Here is a 15,325-nt window from a genome sequence, read left to right as displayed (position 1 = left end):
ATTACAGAATTACTGATTAAAACAAAAAGTTTTGTTTTTATATGAAATTAAATATTATCATAAAAAGTTTCATAATATAATAAGAAGGGGGTATATAAGAAAGACAGAGAGAGAAAGGGAGAATGACTGCCAGGGTTCTTTTCTCAACATAAAAAATTCAGCATGAGAAAAATATATAAATGTTTGAAGTAAAAAGCGACTACATGGCATTGAAGTCAACTACATGGGCTTTAGAGTCAGATTATCTGTGCTCAAATCTAGGTTATGCATTTCTGTCACTGCATGATTTTGAGTATTTACTTAATCCCTTTGTTCTTCAATTTCCTCATTTATAAATTTGAGATAATAGTATTGGTCTCATATGGCTAGTGTGAGGATTGGGATAAGCGTTTAGCATACTAAGCTCCCATGATGTTATTTTACATATTAATGTTATTAATATTGTAAGTGGGACAGCACACAAAATTCCTGTTGCCAGAAGTGGATATTCCGGAGTGCCATACAGAGATGTGAGGTGGTCCCTTAGTATGATAAAGGAGAATGGCAAGTTGGCCATCTTTTTCTTCCCTCTTTTTCTCTTTCTTTGTCTTCTGTACATTGATGTTTCCACTTTCCAAAGCTTAGGTTGTCCAGGGCCCTTGCTGCAAACCCATCTGGTGCTCAGAGATCTTGGCTCTTCCCTTTTTGGGACTACAGTGTGCAAGGAACAGGGAGTACAGAGAGTAAATTAAATAAGTGACAAACTGACCCAAGTCATATTAATTATGACTGACTGGATTTTTCTCTCCATTTTCAACAAGAGGTGGTCAGTGAATAAAATGAGTGAAGAAGCAAGAAATACAGACTCTATCTGGGTATTCTCATGACCTCCCAAACCAAAAAGCGTGCTCTGTAAATACAGACCATCATCAGCATCAGCATCAGTATCATCGAGCCATATAACATTTTATAGTTATTATAGTTTAAAATCACATTTACTGATTACTAGGTTTGATCCCAACAGTTTTATAGTTAAATAAATATTATTGTTTTTATTTTACATGTAATCTGTGTGTCCTTTTTATAAATTCTAGGCAGGTCTGTAAGTATGTTATTTAAAAAAACAGCTGTAGATGATCACACTCACCTATGGTATTCAGATGAATGGTGAGCAATGTGATCTGTCAGTCCACAAATATTTAGTAATTATATATTATTTCCTGCCTCCTTATATGTTATTTCCTATCTCAGTCCGTAAAGATCCACTTCAGTTGGGTAGAGTCCACTCTTGTTTTCTAGTCTCTATCCTTTTTCCCTTTTAAAATCTCCTTAGTTTTTCTAAGTCTCTGTTCTCCTTCTTGTTTCCAGCACCGCTCTGAAAATCTTTGCTGCAAGCTGTTTGAAGGGGGTTTACACGAAGCTCAAAAAAACATCTAAAATATTTCAGGGTCTTGGCAGGACCTGTGGGTGAATTGGGCAGGCAGCTCATAATATTACAAAGGGAATGATGAATGAAACTAAACCTCAACTTCAGGAGAAGTGTGACGTCTTGGAGACAGAATGAGAGAGGAGGCACTGACAGTTCAGTTCCATTTGACCCTTGACAAGTGATAATGAAGTTTCAGTTTTAACACGTCTCCAATTTTTCAAGAGAAGTTGCAAATGAAGGTATTTATCTAAATATCTCAATTTAGAATATTGGCAATGCTTTCAAATCCTTAAAGAAAAAAAAAAAAATACTGTGTAAGTCTAATAAAATGACCCCAAGACCAGATTTGTTCTTTGTCTATCAACCTGAAACCTCTGCTTTATACCCTTCAGAAGTTTGTGAGGGGACAATGTAAAGAAAATGTAGCCCTGTTAATATCGACTGCCCTTCATCAAGTAACTGATGAGTTATGCCAGTCTGTCACTTTATTCTATTTGGCTGAAGACCTCTCCTCTTTACTAGGTGCAGGGTTGAGAACAAAAAGGGTGAGTAGAGAAACTCCTGCTGCTTACGAATGAGGTATCTATGGCCCAAATATTTGCTCTACATGGAGTCACCATAGGTTCTAGTTTGCCAGGGACAGTCTTCATTGCGGTGCACGGGCCTCTCACTATCGTGGCCTCTCTTGTTGCGGAGCACAGGCTCCAGACGCGCAGGCTCAGTAGTTGTGGCTCACGGGCCTAGTTGCTCCGCGGCATGTGGGATCTTCCCAGACCAGGGCTCGAACCCGTGTCCCCTGCATTGGCAGGCAGATTCTCAACCACTGCGCCACCAGGGAAGCCCCATTCTTTATTTTAAAGTCTATTTTATGTGATATGGGTATAGCTACTCCAGCTTTCTTTTGATTTCCATTTGCATGGAATATCTTTTTCCATCCCCTCACTCATAGTCTGTATGTGTCCCTAGGTCTGAAGTGGGTCTCTTATAGACAGCATATTTGTGTGTCTTGTTTTTGTATCCATTCAGCAAGCCTGTGTCTTTTGGTTGGAGCATTTAGTCCATTCACGTTTAAGGTAATTATCGATATGTATGTTCCTATGACGGTTTTCTTAATTGTTTTGGGTTTGTTTTTGTAGATCCTTTTCTTCTCTTGTGTTTCCCACTTAGAGAAGTTCCTTTAGCATTTGTTGTAGAGCTGGTTTGGTGGTGCTGAATTCTCTTGGCTTTTGCTTGTCTGTAAAGCTTTTGATTTCTCCATCGAATCTGAATGAGATCCTTGCCCGGTAGAGTAATCTTGGCTGTAGGTTCCTCCCTTTCATCACTTTAAGTATATCATGCCACTCCCTTCTGGCTTGTAGAGTTTCTGCTGAGAAATCAGCTGTTAACCTTATGGGAGTTCCCTTGTATGTTTTTTGTCATTTTTCCCTCGCTGCTTTCAGTAATTTTTCTTTGTCTTTAATTTTTGCCAATTTGATTGCTATGTGTCTTGGCGTGTTTCTCCTTGGGTTTATCCTGTATGGGACTCGCTGCGCTTCCTGGACTTGGGTGGCTATTTCCTTTCCCACGTTAGGGAAGTTTTCGACCATAATCTCTCCAAATATTTTCTCTGGTCCTTTCTCTCCCTCTTCTCCTTCTGGGACCCCTATAATGCGAATGTTGTTGCATGTAATGTTGTCCCAGAAGTCTCTTAGGCTGTCTTCATTTCTTTTCATTCTTTTTTCTTCATTCTGTTCCACAGCAGTGAATTCCACCATTCTGTCTTCCAGGTCACTTATCCGTTCTTCTGCCTCAGTTATTCTGCTATTGATTCCTTCTTGTGTAGTTTTCATTTCAGTTATTGTATTGTTCATCTCTGTTTGTTTGTTCTTTAATTCTTCTAGGTCTTTGTTAATCATTTCTTGCATCTTCTCGATCTTTGCCTCCATTGTTTTTCCGAGGTCCTGGATCATCTTCACTATCATTGTTCGGAATTCTTTTTCTGGAAGGTTGCCTATCTCCACTTCATTGAGTTGTTTTTCTGGGGTTTTAGCTTGTTCCTTCATCTGGTACATAGCCCTCTGCCTTTTCATCTTGTCTGTCTTTCTGTGAATGTGGTTTTTGTTCCACAGGCTGCAGGACTGTAGTTCTTCTTGCTTCTGCTCTCTGCCCTCTGGTGGATGAGGCTATCTAAGAGGCTTGTGCAAGTTTCATGGATCTGTTTTGCCTCTTTCCGAGGTTTCACCTTATCCTGCAAATCATACTGGCCAATTCCTTTATAGCTGATTCGAAGCCACCAAGGAAGTCCTTGTTTATCCTTTACTGCATAATAATGGACTCCATAGGTCGGCAGAGCTTCTACTATTTTCATATACTGACCCACAGCTTGACCCCGAGTCAGACCTTTGATTTTCAAATAATGCTCAATTACCCTGTCCTCACAGTAGGCAAGGGAGGGGTGCTCCTGCAGAGTTTTGGTTGGAAAGGCTGGTAATGTCTTTACATCTTTCCTGGCATTTTCATCACCAGGGGCCCCTCAGGGAGGTGGCGCTAGATCGAGAGGACCAGTGGCTGCTTGACTGGTTCTCTGGACTCCAGGTCAAAGTGGAGCAGCCAGGGAGAAGAAGGAAGCAGAGGAGGGAACTGGAAAGCCAGGAGGAGAGAGGAGGCCAGCTGTCTTTTATTAAAGCAGATATTAAAAGAGATTTGTAAAAGTATAAAACAAGGCTGCTACTCTCAACTTTTTTTGTTTTTGTGTTTTTATTACCATAAGTATTGATTCATATAGCCAATATAGGTAAAAGAGCTTTGGGGAATGTAACAATTTTTTAGGAGTGTAAAGGCTCCTGGGACCAAAAAGATTAAGCGCTGATGATCTAGAAGCAGACTTCCAAACAACAAAGTGTCTGACTAGTAAGAGTATAATGTACCAAAATAGATAAACAACAAAGACCTACTGTATAGCACAGGGAACTATATTCAATATCTTATAATAACCTATAATGGAAAAGAATCTGAAAAAGAATAGATATATATATATGTATAACTGAATCACTTTGCTACACATCTGAAATTAATACAACATTGTAAGTCAACTATACTTCAATAATAATAATAAAAAGAATACATTGGCAACTGCTCCAAATATAACCAATACAGATACAAAAGTGTCATTTATTTGGTTTGTTTGATGTGAAACTAAAACTTGGAACATTTTCAATTTGGGTGTGGGCATCTGCTCAGCAATCGAGTTTGAATTAACTACATTTCAAATGCTGTAGGTGCCCTAGCCTTTGGAGCCCAGCATTGCTCTACAGGACCCAAAAGTGCAAATTAAAGTGCTGCATGCTTCAGGTTTTTAAGCAGAATATGCAAGTGGGTCTTTTTTTTTTTTCAAGTGGGTCTTAGTTTGTTTATTTTTTGTGTGTTTTCCTGATGAGGGAATCCTCTTTTGTCTTCAAGTCTTCAATGCTTCTCTCTAGGCTACCCTTGTGATATATCTTCCAAACTGGACCAATTAAAAGTGAAAAGGGATACAATTAAAATAATTATGCCTGAACACCAGGCACAAACCATGAGTGTCCTAGACAAACAAGGACATGTCATCCGACTTCTTCCCAGGCCACCACCCTCAAGTCTGACTGATATGCTTTCGCGCTCCCTGTAGCATCTACCCCAAGCCTTCCTCCTGTTCTCTCTGGAGATGACTGCTTCTCTCTTATCAAGAACACAGAGGACCACCAGACTGCCATGTTCCTCCACCTCAACACTGCCTTCTTTGCCCATGCATTCCTCTTTCTCTTCATCTTCTCTTGTTCTTGGAGGAATAAGGATGCAAGGCTCTGCCATTCTCCGATCCCTGCTTAATCCAACAAGCAGTTCTTTGCTGGCAATCTTGCTCTCTCTTCCATATTTTCTCCTTCCAACAAGCCATGAACATTGTAGTCTTTTCTCTCTAATAAGTCTTCCCTAGACCTCAAGATACTGCTTTCTCTATTCCTTCCACTGTCTGTGTTTTCTCCTGCCCACCTCGTGACAAACCTCTCTTTCTGGGGGCCTTTTTCCTCCCACCCCTTCAACACAGGTGTCCCCGAAGTTCTCGACTCCGCCCTCCTCTCTTCCCATGTGCTGTCAGTTGGCATGATCTTCCTCTTCTACAGTGTGTCATAGACACAACTAATTGTGATTAACTCTCAACTATGTATTTCTAGTACTTGCCTCTCTCTTTTTTTTTTTTTTTTTTTTGGCTTAAACAACAGAAATTTATTTTCTCACAGTTCTGGAGGCTAAAAGTCCAAGATCAAGGTGTTAGCAAGTTTGATTTCTTCTGAGGCCCCTCAGGCGGTGGCTCCTTTCTTGCTATGTCCCCCATGGTCATCATCTAGTCTCTGTCCTAATCTCCTCTTAAAAGGACACCAGTGATACTGGATTAGGGCCCATCCATATCACCTCACTTTACCTTAATCGCCTCTTTAAAGGCCCTATCTCCAAATAGTCACATTTTGAGGTATTGGAAGTTAGGACTTGAACATATGAATTTGGGGGTGGGGGAGAGGGATATAATTCAGCCCATAACACTACCTCTTAGGGTTATTGTGAAGATTAAATGAGACAATATATCTAAAGCAAAGATCAGGGGACCTAGAATGCTGTAAGAGCTTAATAACCGTTCAATGTAACTGAACACTTACTTTAGGCATAAGGGTATCTGACAAGTCACAAATCTTTCTCTGCTAGGATATTGGCTGGAAGTGCCCTGGGGGCTTCTCTCATCCAGGTGCTCAGTCCAGGATCATCGTTGCCTTATGGTCTATAGTCCCCAACTTGAGCTCACAACTGTTTTGTTCTGTTCTTCCTGTGGAGAGTTCTCAGACTTCCTTTCTGTAACTGCTCCAAGGTTAGTCTCGAAAACGAGGAAACATTCTGTCCCAGCCACTTATAGATCTGCGAGTGCCTTTCCAATACCACTGTAATTTCTACTCCTTGGGCAAGCCACTTATTAAAATTTAATGACAATCACTTACATTTATAAAGCCATTTTCAGTTTACAAAGCTCTTTTCCATGCATTCTCTCTCTTGATCCTCATAACGTCTGTAGGAAGGAAGGATGTTTTTCTCTATTTTATAAATGAAGAAAATGAGGCTGTGAGGAGTAGCATCACCGTCCTAGGTCACACAGTGGCACAGATGCACCTCAAATTCTTGTCTTTGGGTTCCAATATGTCAGAAGTAGCTCACCCTTTCAGGCATTTTTCTACAATATAAATAATCCAGTACACCAGCCCGGGTTGGGGGAGATGTAGGTAAATTATTTGGGACTATTTTGACTGGAAGTGACAAAAACCCAACTCAAACTGGCTTCAGCAAAAACTGAATTCATTGGTTTACCTAACAGAACAATCCAGAAGCAGGTCTTCAGGCATGGATGGATCCAGGTGCTCAAATTATGTCACCAGAACTGTCTCTATTTCTTAGCTTCTCTTTGTGTTCACTTTATTCTTAGACAATCTCTCTGCTTGGGGTGTCAAAGATGCCCCCCTGTGGTTGAAGCTGAAGCCCCAGCTCAAGAAACTCAGTAAAAGGGGAACAATCTCTTTCTCGTAAACTGCAACAAATGACCTGGATATCATTCTCAACTGTTTGGATTGGCTTATGGGCCCACCCAGAGCCAGTCATTGTGTCTAGAACAATGGAATATGTTCAGTGTCCAGGCCTGATCATTTGCCCCACTCTAGAGAGGATTAAGGTGAGTCTCATCAAATCCAAGGCCTGAGTGAGGGGGAAAGGAGTTTCTTTAAAGACAAAGTAGTGATGTCAGAAGCGGTGTGGGTGGCAGGCAGCTCTCTCCAGGGTGTCATCGCTCTGCAGAGTTCTTTGTACAAGTCAATCCCCCTCTTTGGCCTCTGTTCTCCATCTGTCAAGTGGGAGAAGGTGTAGAATGAGACTCTCTTCACAGCCCCTTCCAGCTCATGCTTCTGGGATCTTAGTGTTCTCAGGAGACAGCCTGGATGCCTCCCGGGTCCGGCTCTCCAGGCCCAGCTCCACACACTGGCGGCCAACGAATCCCCACCGCGGGCGTGGGCCGCTAACAGTTTAGGAGGTTCCCTCTCCCAGAGGGGCTGGCAATTTCCTAGGAGACTCTGGGAACCTTCAACGCCTCCAAGACCCAAAGGACTGGAAGCGTAAGGGTGCCACTCGAGAGACACTGTGGTAGGCTGTACCCCCGGTAATTTGGGAGCAAGGCATCAGTTCAAACGCTGTGAACTAGCACCCTGTTCTGCCCCTCCCCCGTTCCCATGGGCTTTGCGTGGACCCACAATCGCACAGCTCCGGCCGGAAGGAGGGGGTCCCCCGAATTAGAAGGCCTTACTGTGGCGGGGGCTTACTGCTCCGGCTGGGGGACCCCAGGGACCGCGCCGACCCCTATCCGGGACTGGCAGACACCCGAACTCCCTTTGCTGTTCCGCTCCGCCCCGCACGCCGGCGGCAGGAACGCGCCTCCGTCGGGCCGCGCTGGTGCCCGAGAGCTCGCGCCTCCGCTCGAGAGCGCGCCCCGGGGAGAGCCCGAGCAAGATGGAAGCCGCCGCTCAGAGCGCCGAGCCGCGGCGCCTAGGCCGTGCCAGTCCCGGACCCACTGCTCTGGACCGGGCCCAGGTTGGTCTCCCCGCACCCCCTTCCCGCGGCCGCAACCTCCGCGCGCGTCCGGCCTGGGCGCGCGGCAGCCGCCACCCCCCACCCCCCACCCCCCAACCCCCAACCCCTGGCCGTACCCGGGCCCGGCCGCTCCCCCGCGCCCCGGGGACAGCCCCTGCCCACTGCCCGCCCCTCGCGGCTCGGGCTGCCTGCCGGCGCCTGTCCCTCGTCCCCTTGGCCTGGAAAACCTCTCTCCCTGTAGCCCTGGCCCGCCAAACCTAGGCTCCCCCCAGCCCTGCCTTCTGAGGGACCCTCCCAACCCCCCCACCCCGTGTTCAGACCCTGCGGCCCCGGCCCCCGATGTCCCTCTAGCCTCATCCTGGTTCCTGCACTTCGCCCTCCCTGTCCCAGCCCCCATATCACCTTCCCAGTCCCCTGGCACTAGCCCCTTACATCCCCTTCTTACCCCCTCGTAGAAGCGCACACCCCCCTCTCCACAGCCCCTTTCTAGACACCCAATACCAGACCTCCTTTTACCCCGAACACCAGCCCCCAGATTCCCTTCCGAGCTCCGTGTAAAACCCCGCTGCTAATTCTCCGCTGCCGGTCTCCAGCCTCCATTCCATCTCCCCACGGTCCCCTCTTCCTTCGCCGGTACCAGCCCCCAATCCCCCTCCCCAACGCCACCGTAGCCACTTTCTAGCGCCCCGCCTCCAGCTCTCCTATGCTCCTTCCAGCTCCCTCATCCCAGCCCCCCAACTTTCACATGGCCTCTTCCTACCCTCTCTTTCTTTAAAGCACCTTTTCCAAGGTCCATCTGTGTTTTGTGCATCTCACCTGAATGGGCAGCTGGCACCTTAAACTCAGCAAACTCAGCGTGCTCCACACGAAACGCATCCTCTCCCATATTCCCTTTCTGGCAACATCGTCCTCTCAGGAAGCCTCAACGTTTCATCATCTCTTATCCTTCTATTTCCATCTCCCTCACATACTTCTTTCTCCCAGTTGTCCTGTTGACTTTCATCATAAACTCTGAAATGCCTTCCACTTGCATCTCTTCTCTTTTCCTACTGCCACTTCCCTGTTTCAGGCCCATGTGTCAGTTGCTCCAACTTCAGAGCCAGTTTCATACCTCATCTTCCTGCCTCTTCTCTTTCCCTCCACCAGTCTTCATGGACACTTGGCTAGGGAGGGACTCTGACGGTGAATGTGGGCACAGCTCAGAGGAGTCTTCAGAGAAGGTCTCTACCAGCAAGCTGAGAGCTGAGAGGAGAAGCCAGTGGAGGGACGAGAAGGGGAGAAGGGCCAGAACAGTACATTTACCAGACGTCCAGTGAGGAGACAGTACGAGGAAGGAGGTGGCCAACAGTAAAGAATGCTAGGAGAAGTCAAGGACTTGAGACTGGAGGAGAGGACTTTAATTTGGCAATCAAAGATCACGGTGCTCTTAGAGAAGTTTCAGTTCCTGAGTGTGGGCGGAGGACCAGCCTCTAGGTTCTCAACTTCTCATGACCACCACTGGCATTCTCCTTCAGTATCTCCTTATCTCGGTCACATTCTAAGACCACTCTTCTTTCGATAATTGAAATGCCAATACACAACTCTCCAAGGACCGTTTTCTATTCTTCCAGTTCCCCTACACCCTCAAAACCCCCTAAACTCAACTCTTTGATCTTGATGAGCCACCAACTGTCACCTACTCTGGATTCCGCTTGGCTCCACTTGTTTTTTTCCTGTTCCGTCAGACCCTGTCGTCCAACACCTCACTTACTGCCCTGCTGGCATCCTTCATTCTCTCATCTGCGTTTTGTTACACCACAGTGCACAAGTTGAAATGATGCAGTACTGAGGTACATGGGGCTTGCTGGAGGAAACTCCCCAGCCCTCACTGTCCCTAATATGTGATTCTCCACTCCAATCTTCAGTGGTCCCTCAGCATCATTCAGCAATCCTTCTCCAGGTCAGCTTTCTTCTTTTTTTCATTCCTGCACTAGCCAGTTTAACCCATCATGGTTTTCCTCAAGACCTACAATTCTGCCCCATCTCTCAGCAGGTTCCTTGCCTCCTTCTCCACAAAGAAAGTGAGGCCTCCAGGCATGAACATCAACTTCCCTCCTTTAATCCTCACAATTACAACATTGAACACTGTGTGTGGGTAGATACACGTATGTATATAAGCAGATGTGTGGCTAGATGTACAGGTGTATGTGTAAGCATATGTGTGTGTGTGTACGTGCTCACAGCCTTAATCAACACAATTTTTAAAGCACCCACCATGTGCCATCCACTGTGCCATGCAATTTGTAATGTGTTATCTCATTTAATCCTCTTACCATGCTTCTTTTGCTAGTCAGAGAAGGTGCGTTTCTTTACATCTGCCTGTCTCCTGAGAGACCTCTGTCCCTATTTCCTATAACTTATCCTCTTTGCCAGGTCCTTCCCCTCAGCAGTTCAACGTGCTCAAGTCTTCCATCTTGAAAACCCCACAACTTTTCCTCAATCACCACTTCTCTATATAGCCCTCTTAGCAGCCAAACTTTTGAATAATCTTTGTTCATTACTGCCAGTTTCTCACATCTCATTTGTTACTCAATCCACTGGAAACTAGAATCTATTCACATCACTCCATGACTCCATGAAAAGTACCACAAGTGTTACTACTCCTGCTGGTACTGTCTCAGGACCCACTCTGTGCTACTCTATTATACCAGGTGTCATAAACTCATTCTCTTGTGCAATTCTTCTCAGCATTTACCCTAACAATAATTATTGTTCTGGCAATTATTTGTTTAATGGCTGCTCCCTACAAAAGACTGAAAGTTAACTTGGAGCGTGGACCATGACTAGTTTCTTCACATTTGTGTCCCAAGTCCATGCACAGAGTGGGATCTCAATAAATATTCTTTGAGGGCTTCCCTGGTGGTGCAGTGGTTAAGAATCCGCCTGCCAATGCAGGGGACACGGGTTCGAGCCCTGGTCTGGGAAGATCCCACATGCCGCCGAGCAGCTAGTCCCGTGGGCCACAACTACTGAGCCTGCGCTCTAGAGCCCGTGAGCCACAACGACTGAGCCCGTGTGCCAAAACTACTGAAGCCCGTGTGCCCTGGAGCCTGTGCTCTGCAACAGGAAAAGCCACCGCAATGAGAGGCCCGTGCACCGAAACGAAGAGTAGCCTCTGCTTGCTGCAACTAGAGAAAGCCCGTGAGCAGCAACGAAGACCCAATGCAGCCGAAAATAAATAAATAAATTTAAAATAAATAAATACATACCTACATACATACTCGTTGAATTAACGACTGAATAAATAACCGAATAATGCTTTAAGGCAGATCCTTGTATCTCCATTAAACATGAGAAAAACAGGGCTCAATGTGGTTAAATGACTTTCCCAAAGTCATATGGCTAGCACGGGGGTAAGAGCCAGGACTCAAACCCAGATTCAGTGATAAGCCTGTGCTTGTCCAGTGCCCGCTGTGATCTCCCCGACCGTTACCCTCACTGCTGCCCATACACATGAGACGCACTCTCAGATTTACACACCTAGCCCAGGCCTTTCTTCTTAGCCCCAGGTTCAGATACACAACTCTCCACTTTAAATTTCCACCTCAAAGTCCACCTCTAACCAAACTCAACTCATTCTTTCCCAAACCTACTCTTTAACTCTTACTCTTAATGTTGTCACCATCAACCTACATGACCAAGCCAGAGTCTTGGGAAATATCTTCTCCATCACACCGACTACACACACACACACACACACACACACACACACACACACACACACACACACACACACACACACACACACACACACACACACACACACACACACACACACACACACACACACACACACACTCCCAGTAACTACATTCTGTCCTTTATCTCTCAACACCTCTTCCATCCAACGTTTCCTCTAAATCACTATACTGTTGTAGTTTAGACACTTACAGATTTCACCTGGATACCAGCAGTTGGGTCGAGCTGTTTTCCTTGCATCTGGCTTGACCCTCTACAATTCGTTCTTCCCTTATATCAGCATCATCTTTATAAAGCACAGATATGATGATGTCACTTCCTTCCTTAACACTTTGTAACACTTTGATGGCTTGCTATCCCAGCTAATGAGATAACCAAGCAAAATCTCCAGAATGAGATATAAAGACCTAGATGGGTTCATTCTGCCTGTGTCCCGAGTCCCTCCTGACACATGCTCCCACCCTAGGCTTACTGAGGTGCTTCCAGTGCCCTCCAGCCCACCGTGCTGCTTCACTCACCACTGGCTCTGTACACGCTTCCTCTCCTGGAAGGAACACCTTTCTTCATTATAGTCGTCCTCATGAACTCCTACAGGTACTGCAAAATCCACGTTCTTCAACAAAGTCTTTCCAGACCCTTAAAACCCTCTTCCAAGCTCCTACTGAACATTACGGTTTCTATATAGGATATGCCACACTATGCATCAATTATTTGTTTACTTGCCTGCTTCCTTGCTATGTTGTAAGTTCTTTAAGGGAGGGACCAAAATTTTTAAAATTTTCTTATGCTCAATACCTAGTAGCAATGGTGTCCAATAGAGTTTTGATGGTTGAATGACTAAATACTTTACAAATGCTCCATGTTCCTATAAGTGAGCTCCAACCTCACAGAGAACAGGAGCAAAAGCAAAATGAACTTGGTTACGATGGTCCTGATCCATAAAGAGCAAAAGCATGTAAGGTTTGCCTGCCACAGCCAAGTGCTCAAAAAGAGAAAATGTTAGAAACAAATATCGTATATTAATGCATATGTGTGGAGTCTAGAAAAATGGTACAGATGAACCAGTTTGCAGGGCAGGAATAGAGACACAGATGTAGAGAACAAACGTGTGGACGCCAGGGCAGGGGGCAGGGGGTGGGGAAGGGGGTGGGGTGGTGGTGGTGGATGAACTGGGAGATTGGGATTGAAATATATACACTAATATGTATAAGGTAGATAACTAATAAGAACCTGCTGTATTAAAAAAAAATTCAAAAAAAAAGAAAAGAAATATGCATTTTTGAGTATTATACGAATATTTTTAGAACATATTACACTGACTCGTTTCACGTGTTGGGTTGGGGAAGAGAAGATGCCAAAGGGATGTGCGGCAGCTATAGTTTCCATTTGTTCAAAAAAATGTAAACCATGATGCCAGAGGCAGAAACTCACAAATGCAGCACGGTGGAAGTGCAGCCAGACCACATCAAGATTTCTGCAGCCTTTACACTTGGATTTTGTTCGAAAGGCAGGGCCTGTCACCCCACACATGGGCTGTGTCAAAGAGTGAGGCCTAAGGTCAGAGCCTGAAGCTCAGACAGCAATTATGCTGTCTCCAGACACAAGTGTGGGATGTCTTCCCATAGCTCATTTGAAAGATTTTTAAACTTTGGCTGCTTCCAACCATGTCTTATCTTTCTTTAGAACGCACTTCAAATCTGCACTCAGATGATCCAGTTCTCACGTGTACCCTCTACTGGAATGGAAGGCAGCACGTCGCAGGAGTGTTTTGCCCAGAGTTAGAGGAGATCAAATACCCAGCGTGTCTCCTCCGCCCTCTCACCTCCCGCTCCCTGCACCTGTGGCCCTGCTGAGGATCCTTATGTGCTATGGTGGCCTCTCCACATCCGCTTTCCATCTTTCCCAAGTCAGCTGCTGAGCCCGGCAAGGCTCTGGGCTGGTGGACCCATGGGATCTAGCTGCGCACTCACTGTACCCTGGGGGAGCGGAAGAGACCACAGTGGCTGAGGAGTGACAAAGCGGAGTGAAACCGAAGGCAGAGACCTGCTAATGTGGGCCTGGGTCTTCCAGCAGAACCTTGCTCCTGTGTGAAGGGCCTTCCATGAAAGCTGATGACAGAGACAGATTCCCTTTACCCATCATTTCAACTTTATTCACTACTGGGCTGAGTGTGAGGGCTCAGAAAATGTGCCCCACTCAGGTAATGCTGTGGCTTTTCCTACCCACTGTCACCCTGGCTTGTAAGTGAAAAATTCACAGAATCTGTCAGGCAGTGGAATGTCTCCTGACCGCATCCAATTGACCAGTCACTTTCAGCCTCCCCAGCAGAGAGTACATCTTCACTTATAAGGAATGATTTCAGGATCATGAAGATGGTCAATTAGATTTGGCTGTAATTTCTCTCTCTCGAGCTCCCAGGAGAACTGCCTGACTGGCCCATGGCTTTTGCAAATTGACAAGGGGGCCTCAGCTTCGATGTTTCTTTTGCAAGTTTTTCTGGCTGGAGTCTATATTTCTCTTAATTTGGTTTCAGCTGGCATTTTCAGGCTAGGGCCATTCCCCTTGTACATTTAGGATTTAGGTTCAAGAACCAACCGGAAGCTGAAAAAAAGTCATTAACCTCAAGCTTGTCATCTCAGAGCATCCATGTGGCTGACAGTGTCCCAGGGTGGAGGACCAGCACCCTACCTGGCTTTGCTCCTACTTCTAAAATTTTGTGCTCAATATCACATTGTCTCGTTGGTCATATCCCATTTCTATTATGTATTAGATTAAGATGGGATCCTTTAACCAGGCATTCAAGGACTTCAAAACCTACTCACACCTCAACTATCTAGGCTTTCTCCTCCAGGTTGCCTGACAGGGACACTCCATCTGCCAGCTTCACTCAACCTCAGGTCTGAATCTTCCATCATCCTTTCCTCCCCACACAGTAAGCCTTTTCCTAGATTCCTAGTCTGATGACACTCTAGCCTAAATCCATTCAAACTCATCCCTCTTCCTTCATACACTCTTCCTAGTCTGCTTTAGTTCACAGAGATCTCTCTCTTTCTTGATGTCCCCACAGTAAAAAAAAGCCAGACAATTTGCAAACAGAACATACTGCATCTTTTGTGTTCTCCGATTGTCTTTTGTGTGTTAGTTGTGCCTCCCCAAATGAATGACAAATTCCTTAATGGCAGGGAAACAGCTGTACAATTCTTACCCCCTCCCAATGCCTAGATTGGTGCTGGCATATGAAAGGTACTTAATAAAGATCTGCTCAGTTGAATCCAATATAGCAACTTGGATCATAAATGATCTTCTCAACAGGAAATACCAAGTGAGCAGGCTGGTGTCATAGCCCCTGAAGTGCCAAGTGACTCATTCAGTTTCAATATAGACAGGACCACACATGCAACCATTGCTGCACCCAAGTGGGTTGATTTGAAATCAATTTAAACTACTATGTGCAATTCATTCCATTTTTTCAAAAAGTACTTTTATATTTCTCGATATCTTAATTCATATTTTCACAACTCGAGATATATTTATTTAAATTGGACATTT

At 45.3% G+C, this 15,325-nt stretch overlaps 2 long non-coding RNA genes across 2 annotated transcripts; one reads left to right on the top strand and one right to left on the bottom strand.

Annotated features, from left to right (window-relative positions):
- Window positions 1–2,888: 2,888 nt before the first annotated feature.
- LOC309636382 lies at window positions 2,889–7,863 on the bottom strand. The gene is made up of 2 exons (XR_014250003.1): window positions 7,755–7,863; window positions 2,889–7,298 (listed from the first exon to the last, which is right to left on the bottom strand). It is a non-coding gene; the product is annotated as an uncharacterized lncRNA (long non-coding RNA).
- A 4,388-nt stretch (window positions 7,864–12,251) lies between these two features.
- LOC309667933 lies at window positions 12,252–15,052 on the top strand. Its single transcript, XR_014268004.1, has 2 exons — window positions 12,252–12,370; window positions 13,460–15,052. It is a non-coding gene; the product is annotated as an uncharacterized lncRNA (long non-coding RNA).
- The last annotated feature ends 273 nt before the right edge of the window (window positions 15,053–15,325 follow it).

The sequence above is a fragment of the Balaenoptera physalus genome (assembly GCF_965194825.1).
Source record: "Balaenoptera physalus genome assembly, chromosome: 10".
Taxonomy (NCBI): domain Eukaryota; kingdom Metazoa; phylum Chordata; class Mammalia; order Artiodactyla; family Balaenopteridae; genus Balaenoptera; species Balaenoptera physalus.
The sequence above is the reverse complement of the archived record's forward strand: the minus strand, read 5'-3'. Positions and strand labels throughout refer to the sequence as shown.